At 34.7% G+C, this 12,074-nt stretch overlaps 1 pseudogene; it reads right to left on the minus strand.

The window, feature by feature from the left end:
- Window positions 1-884: 884 nt before the first annotated feature.
- Window positions 885-12,074, minus strand: part of LOC104856187 — an 11,870-nt pseudogene continuing 680 nt past the window's right edge.

Here is a 12,074-nt window from a genome sequence, read left to right on the forward strand (position 1 = left end):
ATTGATTGATTATTTTGTTACTAGGTACCAAATTTAGGACCACACCAATGAGATCAATCTCCTCTCGGCAAGTCTTTCATTGCATTACATAAATATGGAAAAAGCAATCTAGAGTAACAAATTTCATCTGCAAAATTTGCATAACACCTGATGATATCTTCAATACGCAGTTGTATATGAGGTTCTAATAAGGTATTAAAGAAATTATGAAAATAGAGCAAATTTTCCAGAGAGTTTCGCATTATTAAAAAATGTTCTTATAAATAGCACCCAAGAATTTTGAATGAAGGAATGTGAGTTTGCTGAAACTTTTACACATAATTATTTAAATAAAAATTTTGATTTGGAATAATTTTAAATTCATAGAATAATGGCAAAAAATAATATAGACAGTTCCCATGTAACCTTAAGACATTTTCCCTGAATTCTAATCTTATCAAAACTGAGAAATCAAGATTTCTACATTGCTACTGACTATAAATTTTAATATTTTTCCATTAATGTCAAGATAAGTATTTTCAAACTAGTGGTGAAGGGCATTTAATTTTACAGTAGTATTTTATGAACCACCAAATGACATTCTTGAGAAATTGCTTATCTATCAATATCGAATATTTTTCTAAGGTAAATGATGTGTGTGAAATATAAGTGATAATCATAACACAACTATCAAGTGGCTCGAGAATTATAAGGCATTCAATTGAATAACACAATATTTCTGCAATGGAAATAAGTCATACTAAGACAAAATGTTGTTCATGTGGTAAAAATTTTCTACAGATATGACAGGATCACCATAATGAATTTGTTCAAGATTCACGAGTATTCAAACGTTTTTTAAAAAAGGATAAGGCTACAAGCATTTCTGTGATAATTGTGTTTTTTCATCCTCCTGTGCATTTTGCGCACTGTAAGATAGTCTTGTTAGACAAGATAGATGCAGGGTTTAGGGAGCATAGAATCCTTCTCCCATAGAACAGAATACTGCTGGTTTTGTTGTGCCTGATAAAGAAGAGAAATAAGTGATCAGCATTGAATTGGGTGGAGGGAGGTCTGATGCAAAATGTCACCTCTCTACCAGTGCCATCTGCAGCCTCTATGCCTTGTTGATTTATTTCCACAAAAGACTTGTGGAAAACATTATTCTGAAGATATTCCTGGGAAATCTCTTTGCTGTGGAAAAGATAGCACTCACCCCCATACTGATCAGGGTTGGTTGACTTGAGGTCACCCCTCTCTTCCATTCTGAACTTGGGAAGATAGAGCTGTACTTCACACAGCTCCACCATGACTTCGTCGGTTCACTCATTCAACTTGACATAGGTGACACCCTGTTCCAGCTGTGGGATTGGAACCATGGAAGCATCAGTGATTCCAGAGTGGAGAGGGAAATAATGTAATCAGGGAGGGAGACCCCTAGGGATCGCATACGGGAACTACAATCATTCTTTTCATCCACTGTTTGGAAATCGTTTGGTTGTGCAATGAGATTCTTCAGGCTGTTGACATGTAGAATCTTCATTTTGCAGATTAATACTTCTCAGGCTATAAGAGAATTAGACTGCTTCAAAAGGGCAATGCTTTGATGACAGGATGTAAGGCATTAGGTAAGCACTCAAATGCACCAATAAAAATAAACGTCTAGGTGGTTTCTATACAGAAACGTGTACTATAGTGCAAGTTGTGGGTCAGGGCACAAATATTCATTTTCTAAACATGGGATAGAGTTGTTTGGAAACCAAATCCCGGATAAAACTAAATTTATATACAATCACAATATGAAATTAAAAACTATAAACTGTACCAAAAAAAAGAAAGGAAAATTCACAAATTTGGGGAGTAAAATTTTATAGTCAGTATAAGTGTGCTTTTCCTCTCTTTATATTTTGAATTTTTAAAATGATAAATGCATGTTTGTGTATTTATGTATGTCTGCACATGGGCATATGCGTATATGTATATTTTTAATGATGTGTCTGTTTCATAGTATCGACTTTTGTTATATTGAGAGTTTTGTAGGCCCAAGCAGTGGTGGTCAATGATGTATTTGTAAATGAGTCATATTAGTCATGTGACAGTACTTTCAGCTCAGGACTATGCACACCTTATCTCAGGCTGTGACTCTATTGGGTATTGGTATTGATCCACACTGGTCTTATTTTTATCATTTCCAGTTTTACAAATATTATGAAACAATTTAGCAATTATTTCTTCATACTAGCAAGGCCATGGAACATTACAAGTATTAAAAGTCCAGCATATATGAAAAATTGTGTGCTATGCAGAGAGAGGCAGATATCAATTGCCTGAGTTTAAGCATTCAGTTTAAGCATTCAGTTGCTCAGAATCATGACCTGGCCAAAATTCTGTCAAACTTAGTAGAAATATGGTCCAAAAATAGCTTAAATAATACTTGAAGATGATATTGATCCAGCATTTTTTTCCTGAAAGTTGTTTAGTTGATAAAAATACTTTTAAAAATTTTAGAACACACTGAATCTATACTACATATGTTTGTGTAGTGTGTATATACATGTGTAAACGTATATATGAAAGTGATTAGAAAATTTAATCTTGTGATATGGGTATAGGTCAGTGGGAGAGGACTTGCTTAGCATTCATGAGGCCTCAGGTTTAGTCCTCAGTACCACTAATACAAAACAAGACGGTAAAGAACGAGTTAATCTTGAGTTATGCAGAGTCTACCTGAGGTGGAAGGTCTAGACTGACTGAAATCTTTTCATGTTCAGTCCATACACCCTTGTGATGGACAAACATCATCTATATCTGTTGTGTATGTGGTCATTTGTGTGCAAACACATGATGGAGAATAAATTTGTATTTTAGCAGTAAATTTCCTTTAGTATTGGTTGATTAGTACCTGTATTTTCAAAGGGAATGGTTACTTCTCTTGCTTCTATTTCTTATCACATACTGTAGTAAACTGCCCTGGTTAACATCTGAAAGGTCGTGTCACCTCGCACCCCACCAGTGCTACACTGTGCAAATGTTTATGTCACACTGTTCAGAGAAATATTTGATCATTAGTCCCCTAACACATTCTGTCCAGACTGCACACTAAATTACCTTAAAAGATTTATAAAAACATATCAAATCATGTATTAGTCATTTTTTATAAGGGCAACATGTTTGATAACTGAGGCAGACAGAGATGGATAGAGAAAAACCTACCAGTCAGTTCAGCCCAGAAAGAGACTACTCAAAATACGCGTGAATCTTTTAAGTGGTTGAAATACAAACACAGAAAAGATTTTAAAATTATGCCTGAAATCCCAGTACTCTGGTAATCTGAGGCAGGAGGATTAAAAGTTTGAGTCCAGCCTGGATAATTCAGTGACTTAGTGAGATGTCATCTCTAAACAAACAAACAAACAAACATCAAACAAGGCCATGTAAAGGCCCTGGGTTCAATCACTAGTACTGGGGAAAACAGACAAACAAACAGACAAAAAAAGAGGTGGCCTATGACACTTAATTGCTAAAAATAATACAAATGAATTTCCAGAGAAATGCTGATAGAAATTCAAACTAGTAGGAAACTGGAGAAGGGGGAACCCAAACATGAAAACAATCAAGTGACTATCTCCTGTGAAATTTTAAAACTGACTAGTGACTACTTCCTGTAAAAACAATATGTACTCACCAGGCGTGATGGCGCATGCTTATAATCCCAGCACTTGGGAGGCTGAGGCAGGAGGATCACTGTGAGTTCGAGACCAGTCTGGACTGCATAGTGAGTTCCAGGTCAGTCTCAGCTATATAGTGAAACTCTGTCTCAAAAAAAATAAATAAATAAATAAATAAAATAAAAAGCCAAAAAATAAATAAATAAAAACAATATGCACTAAACATTTGGATAGCTGAATTGTTTTAAACTTTCAAAATGATAATAGAGTCCTACACTATTAAAACAGCTTATAGCTCAAAATAAAAAAAATCCTTGAATACTTTTACCAAGCTAGCATACCCCCAGTGTGAAACATAACGAAAACTTCAACATACTCAATTATAAAGTACTCTCTTGTGAATATAAATTAAATTTAACAAATAAATCTGCTTAATATTATGTGAAGAATATAGAAAATATATTAAGAAAATCTATTAATATATTCCTGCTATTTCTGAATATCTGTGTCCTTCCAAAACTCGTACGTTGGAATATAATTAGGTTTTGAGAGCCTCATCTCAAGAATGGCATTAATTTGCTTATGAATAGAATTTTTGTCCTCTTCCACCATGTGAAGACCAAACAGGAAACTGTCACCTGAGAAGTAAAGAGTAAGACGTCCTCAGACACCAAATCTGCTGGCATTTTGAATCTGGAATTCCCAGCCTTCAGCGCTATGACCTACACATTTCTACAAATCGCTACTATTTATATTCTAAGCTATTTTATTATAGCAGACCAAACTGAGGCAATTGCTTTAATAGGTGATAGAAAAAAAATCTCTTGATAGCTAAAAAATACTTTTAAGTTTTTATCAACTGTTTGGAATTACATTACATCTTTGTACACTAAAATGAAAGAGTTTCTTCAATATAAAGCATAATATTTTTCTCCAACAATCATGCTAACCAAGAAACATTAGTAGCATTTGTAGTCTACTATGGCTACTATTCTTTAGCATTTTCCTCAAGATGTTAATTAATGTTATAAAGTAAAAATGCTAAATGAAAGGTAATAACACAAAAGGGAGAGACAAAATCACTATTTGCAAATAATATGTAAACAAAGAGAGTTAACTAAAAACCAAAACTAATAAAGTTGTAAATACGTTGTTACAGTTTTCCACAAAAACAAATTCTTTTCTTCTAACAATAAGCAGTTAAAAAATGATATGTTTACATCCTGCTAATATGAAACAGATAAAATTTATACTTTTAAAATACTCAATACCATCTCATTTCTATCAGTGATGCAAGTGAGAAAGTTAGTATTAATGTGAACCTGTGAATATGTCTATTCATATTTTATCTCTGGTTCCAGTAAAGTCTTGTTTTGAGGTCAGAAATCAATACAAGATCCTGCACTGCATTTAGTTGTGCTTCTTAATCCTCTTTCATCTGAAACAGTTTTTCATTCACTCATTGTCTTTCACGACAATGACACTTTTTCTTGAAAAAGATTTGCCATTTATTTTGTAGAATGTCCCTAAATTCTGAGTTTAGGTTTCTCTGATGTTTCCTCAAACCAATCTCTCTTGTACATACAAACAAATTAAATTTAGCAGATAAATCTACTTACTATCATGTCTAGAATATAAGAAACATATTGGGAAAACTATTAGCATAGTATATGCTGCTATACTCTGAACATTTGTGTCCCTCCAAAACTCACGTCAGGATAATATTCAGTTTATTTGTGTTTGTGAACATATCACTGTTATAGGTTTGATACTCTTCTCCCCACACACACAAAAAGGAGTTATTAAAGTTATAACTCCCTGTACCTGAGATGGTAACTTTATTTGGAAAAAATACCTTAGTGAATTTAATCATTCCAATGTCAGTCTACACAGTCTAATGACAGTGTCCTTATAATAAAAGGCAAATTTAGATATAGACATACACTCTGGAGAACTCCATGTAAAGAAATAGAGAGACAAACAGGACAGAGACACAGGAAGAAGGCCACGCAGCTACAAACCAAGGAATGCCAAGAATTGCCAGCCACCATCTAAGGAGAGTCATGGGGGCCTCTTTCCCCAGAGTCTTCAGAGGGAGGATTGTCCTGCTGGAATTTAATGTTTTTGTTAGATGTTTAATTTAATTTAATTTTTTATTAATACCTGGCCTCTAGAACTGTGAAAGAATACTTAGCCCATACTCTATCATCTTTTTTTAAAAGTGCTTAAGATTATATAGCAAATAAGTACCACATTTTAAGTAATTAGTAGCTATTTCTCAGCAAAAAACAAATACAGTATTATTTTATATTTCCTTTTTGCACATGTCTATTTTTTACTCCTGGAATCCTCTTTGAAATTACTGGGCTATGACAATTTTCTCATATACTTGCGTCGTGGCTTGACTTTTGTATTTTAGATAAGCCTTTCTGGGAAAGCTGATAACTTTAAAAATAGGGATATAAATACAAATAAAAGTTTTTAATATTTAAAATGTATCTATAGTTCCAACTAAGAAATATACACAGTCATACATGGCTCAAGTTCAGGTAAATAAAGCAATGCCTAGAGAAAGAACTCAAGCCCCTTGATAAAAATTTACCCTCTGTCTGGCTCTCAACCTGAGTGATCTTTTTTGATTTTGTCAGAAATTCTATAAAGTTAACAGACTGCAGCCCCACATAAAAAAAATATCTTTATGTCTTCTAAATATTTCTGAAAGATAAAATCCTCTGCTGTAGAGTTTTTCCAAAATTGAGATATCAAACCGTTTAGATTATTAATAAAAACTGAAGAGATAGACAAGTACAAACTTGTACCTCATCCCTTTCCTGTCTCTCACCTCACTTTCTGTGAATGTAAACTTTCCTGTCTTTAAGCAATCAGCCGGGTAAAACACAAGGTATGGAAGGAAGATCTGCCAACCTTAGTTCTGAGGCATCCTCTTCTCATTTTTTTTTTCTTTCATGCTTGGAAATGACAGAATGAAAATGGAAAACTCCACAAGTCACAGTAGTGAGTCCTGTGGTCCATGGGTAGTGGGAGTTGAGCTTGACTTTATGGGTCAGAGTTAGAACTACAGTAAGGTCTGTGGATCTGGCAGCTGCCTCTTATGGATTCCAAACACTCAGGAAATTGGAAGCTCTTAAAGAAAAGTATAACCTGCCATGAACACTGATTTCTTAGCAGGGTCAAAATTTCCTCAGGTATTCCAAGGGAACAAGCTAGGTTTCTTCCCTTCAGCCCCTCCATGCCAGCCTTAGTGGCAGTCATCATGAGTGGGATGTAACAGACTCTGTACAATAGGAATCCCTACTTTTAGCAATCCAACTGTTTGCTTACCTTATGGAGGACTAGTAACAACAAAAGTAGAGAGTTAATTCTCCTTCTAGAAGGAAGTGGTTTGAAGATTGTAAAGTCCCAAGTTCTGTGGAATTTATAATCTAACAAAATAAAACTTTAATATTCACAAATCAAGGCTGGGGATTTAGCTCAGTGGTTCGGTGGCCTGCCTTGCAAGCGCAAGGACCCGAGTTCAATCCCCGGTACCAAAAAAACAAAACAAACAAACAAATATTCACAAGTCACCACTCTCTGTCTCAAAACTAGGATTGCGGACCTGTAAAAAGATATTTACATGTCTTTGTTTCCAAGTGCCCACTGGATTCAGCCCATTTGTCTACTTCTGAGTCCAATGGGAATGAAACAAGCTACTATTATAAAAACCGTTGTTAAGACCCAATTTGTCTGCTTTTGTGTTTTCTGAAGTAACAAAACCCCAAACCTGCAATCCTTAGGATTTGCTGGTCATGGATAGGAATCACACTGCTTAAAACCATAAGAGAGCTTCTTCTTACTATGTTGCTATTGTTCTACTCCATCTAACTTTCTTGTGCTCTGCCCCCTAGATAGGCAGGTCCGTTTGTTCCCTTGATCTGTGCCAATAATTAAGACAAGGCTAAAACAGTTGTAAGTGACCAATCGTAGCACTCTGAAGAACACTTGTGTCTTAATAGGACAAGGTTGTCATGGCCTGCTTTGACTGAGTTTTTTTTCCATCATGAGTGAAATGAGAAGTTGACATAATGTTGTATTTCATCCTTCCAAAGTCTCCAAAATCCTGATGTGAAAATCACTCTGACTCTTATTTCAGGATCAGCTTTGTTCTCAAGGATAGGATCTCCAGCCGCAACCATAAAATCAACACCATCCTCTGCCCCTTCAGGCCTACCCTACTTAATGATCTCAAAACTTTGGCTCTGTTTCTTGTGAAATGAATGATGGGCCACAAATTACACAGATTACATCTCTATATATATTCATTCCCCATACCTAAGAGTCATTTATCTTACACATAAAGATTTGACCAATAGATCTGGTTTGTGATGCATTATAGATTTTCTTTGCAACTAGAAACTAATTGGTCAGTCTAAACTATTGTTTAGTAGGAAGTACTGACCACTTAAGATTATCCATGAGATCCCTAGAGAATCATATAATTTATTGATTGATCTCACATGGCTCTTACATGACATTTGCACTTACGTTGTGAAATGAGTATGTTTTCTCCCCATATATCCAGTTGGCTGTTTTAATTATAAAGGAATTGCCAAGCCTCAAAGATGATTTCTGCTATAAGTGTCTATAAATCAAAGTTTATTTATTCAACCTTACTCAAATTGAATCCCTTTAAAAGAAAAGGATTTATAAAAAAGAAAATAAAATCTTGGTCAACAGCCACACGTACATGATCAAATTATCGCCAAATTAAATTATTTGGTGTATTTTAAACATAACTGAAAACAATTATAAGATGAATAAAATATTTTCTTTAATGTTATCAGTGAAAATTTAAACATTAACAGAGGTGTCATTTCCTTAACTTTCAGTTTGCCAAGATAGGCAAAAACAAGTAGGAAAGTAGACAAATTCTGAGAGGGATAAAAGGGGGTGGGAATAAGAGGAAAATATGACTCTCAGGAAACATAGACATTTTGCTTGCTAAAAATAATTTTTGTAAGCTTGATGTTTCTAAAGAAAGTTTCCAAGTAACGGTTGCTTAAATTAACCACTGAAATATGTGTGCCAGAATGCTTTCTTCTTAACAATCAAATGCATACTAAATATAGTTTTTTCCTCAATGAGTTTATTGGTACCTTTTAGGTATACAGTACAGTTACATTCATCGTTGGGATCTTGTACCTTTACATGACAGGTCTTGGTTCTCATTTTTTCCCCTACCCCTGCCCTCCCTTCACCTCCTCCTCCCCTCTCTATTTACAAAAACTTTATTTACATTTTTCATTTTCTCATATTTTCCCCTTATTTCCTTTAGCCTACCCTTCCCACTTCCCCTACACCTTTAGCCCTTTTCTTCCTATTTCACATTGTCAATTATACCATTGGGATCTTATTTACAATTATAGTTTTTCATACCAGAGAAACTATTCAGTATTTACATGTGTGATTTATTTATTTTACTTAAGAGTATGGCCTCAATACGCATCCATTTTCCTATAAATGACTCTAATTTCCTGAGACAATAAATAGCATTTTCTTTTTCTTTTCACTTTCTGGACTGGATTTGACATCCTGTCATCTGTTAAATTGGAGCACCTGTAATTTCAATAAGATTGATGCAAATGAATACAGTGTGCAGAGAAGGAATCATATAAAATACACACATATACATACAAGTCAACCATCATTATAACTGCAGAAGATATAAGTAATTAAACACAGAGACTTAGATTTGACTTTAATGATGTATTAGTTTAGACAAGTAAGTCAGTAGCTCATTTAAATTACATTTTTTTAAAAGTCCAAGTTGTTAGTCTCTTTATTATATTTTTAAAAGAAATTGGGATAATTTGGGGAATATTTTGAGGTAAAATTCTCATTTTCTGTATTCTATTATCTATGGTTGTTTTTGGAAAAGGAGAATCAACTAATCTGTCCATGAACACCTGAATGGTTAAAGAAAATGATATATCTATCTATCTATCTATAGATAGATAGATAGATATATAAAATACAGTTCATATAAGAAAAAGTCCAGTCATACATATATGGAAGCTAAAAAATTGACCTTATCAAAATACAGAGTAAATGTAATGCTCTGAATATAAATATATATATATCTCCTAGCCCTTCTTATTTCCTCAAATGACTATAAATAATGTTAGGACATTTTAGCCTTCAGAAGAAGGTTTCAGAATACTTTCTCTCTCTCTCTGTCTCTCTCTCTCTCTCTCTCCCTCCCCCCATTTCCTCCTTCTTTTTCTCCCCAAATTAGACCAGCCATAGGAACTAGAATTCCTATTACCAAGGCACATTATAGAAACTAAAAAATACTCTAATCATCCCTGACCTTTCTGTTTTGTGGTTGGCCATAAGGAAATCCTCTGATCTACCTTGTCTAATAGTAGATCATGGGATTCCCATTTCTGAAACACCATTCCCAGGAAGAACGAGTGCTGTACAATTAGTTCACAAATCTACAGCTTTGCTGGGCTTCTCCACCAAGTCAGTTATGATGGCATTAGATCACATGCTTTGAATCCAATCGCCTTCCTACATAGTTGTCATACTTCAACCATGCCTGGACAATAACGCCTCCATTAAGAAACCCAAAAGAGGGCCAGGGATTTAGTTCAGTGGTTCCACTGCCTGCTTCACAAGTGTAAGGACCCAAGTTCGACCCCTGGTACCAAAAAAAAAAAAGAAAAAGAAAAAAAGAAAGAAACCAAAAAGACAAGGTTCAGAGATCTCAGAGCTGAAGATGTGGATGTTCCTAGAAATTGGTGCACCAGAAGAGGTCAGGAATCTCTGTATCCCTTTCCTCATATCTTTCCTTATACATCTCTTCATTTACACCCTCTGTAATATCCTTTATAATGAACATGTAAGGTTTCTTGTTTCTGTGAGACACACAAGCAAATTAAATGAACACAAAGAAGGTGTCGTGGGAGCTCTGTTTTATAGCTGGCTGGTCAGAAATATAGGTAAAAGACACTCTGGGGTTTTTCGTAAGCATCTAAAGTATGGGGAAAGAGGAATCTTGGGAACTGGACTCCCCACCAGGATGTGACACTTTCTCAAGGTACCTAGTGTCAGGATAGAATTAGAGAACACACAGATGGTTTCTACTACAACACTGCTTACTTTGTGTATGAATGGGAAAAATCCTACATATTTGTTGTCAGAAGTGATTTATATCATGAGAATGTAGAGGAAACTGACTTTGAGTTTCTTTTTTCTTTACATCCTCAGTAGAAAAATGGTGAACAGAGGCTAAGATGGGGAGGGGGCAGAGGGAAATTGGATAACTGGCAGAAAAATACAGGTAGGTGGGATGATAAGTTCTAGCATTCTGCCACATAGTAAGATGAACTGAGTCCATAGCAATGTATTATATATTTTAAAAGAATTACAAGGAATTTTCAGCTTCCCAACACAACACAACAACAACAACAACAAAATGTTTAAAGAGAAAGAAATGTTAGCTACTCTCAATTGTTCATTACTCATGTCTACATGTATGGAACTACCACAGTGTACACCATAACTATGTACTGTTTATATGTCAATTAAATAGCTAAGAAGAAAAGAAAGAAAAAAGATAGATGATCAGCTGAGGTCGTGTAGACAGTTTCAACAAAAATCAATATTGCCTCAATTATCTGGAAAATTCAGGGTCTTTTGTTGTTGTTGTTGTTTTTGCAGTTAAATGCTTTAGTTCTCATTGTTTAATACGACTTAACTTTACATAAAATAATTTCAGTGTTCACATCAACATTTAATTTGAAAGTGAGCAAGTGAGCAGGGAGGGTGTGGCAATTCCTGTTTCCCCTGAGTCATACAGCAGTGTAACAAAAGGCAGTAATTCCATCCTCCACATCCTGGACCCAGCCCACCTTAAAGAAGCAAGGGCTGCCCTAACAGAGCCAGTATCACCAAAGCAAGGAGCATTCATCAGGCTGTGAGCAACCGAAGCTACTAATATCTAAAACCAGGATAAGCAATACACAGGAACGTGTTTATATGAAATGGAGCCAATTTAAAGCATGCTTAACAATAAGCCTACAGTATTAAAAATTAAGACTTTTAAACTAATCAAGTAATCATTATGCAGTTGTAAACCTGGACTTTTGCTGTTGTTATACTTGCTGCTGCTGTTTTAAAATCACACAAAAATGATAATGTGAACTACAAAAGTAAGGGTAATATGCTAGGTTCAAACTCATAGAAACTGTAACTTTTGTGTCACTCAGAATTATAGACTGTGTCTGTTTCGATAGTTGTCGTAGATGGCTCCATTTCAGGTGGAAATTTTTCATAATTTAAGCATGAATTTATTCTTTACAGTTTTTTATTTAAAAACATTTACTTACACATATAGGTACATATATGATTATATATATGATT

The sequence above is a fragment of the Fukomys damarensis genome, unplaced genomic scaffold, assembly GCF_012274545.1.
Source record: "Fukomys damarensis isolate Sample0158 unplaced genomic scaffold, DMR_v1.0_HiC HiC_scaffold_30, whole genome shotgun sequence".
NCBI classification, from domain to species: Eukaryota; Metazoa; Chordata; class Mammalia; order Rodentia; family Bathyergidae; genus Fukomys; species Fukomys damarensis.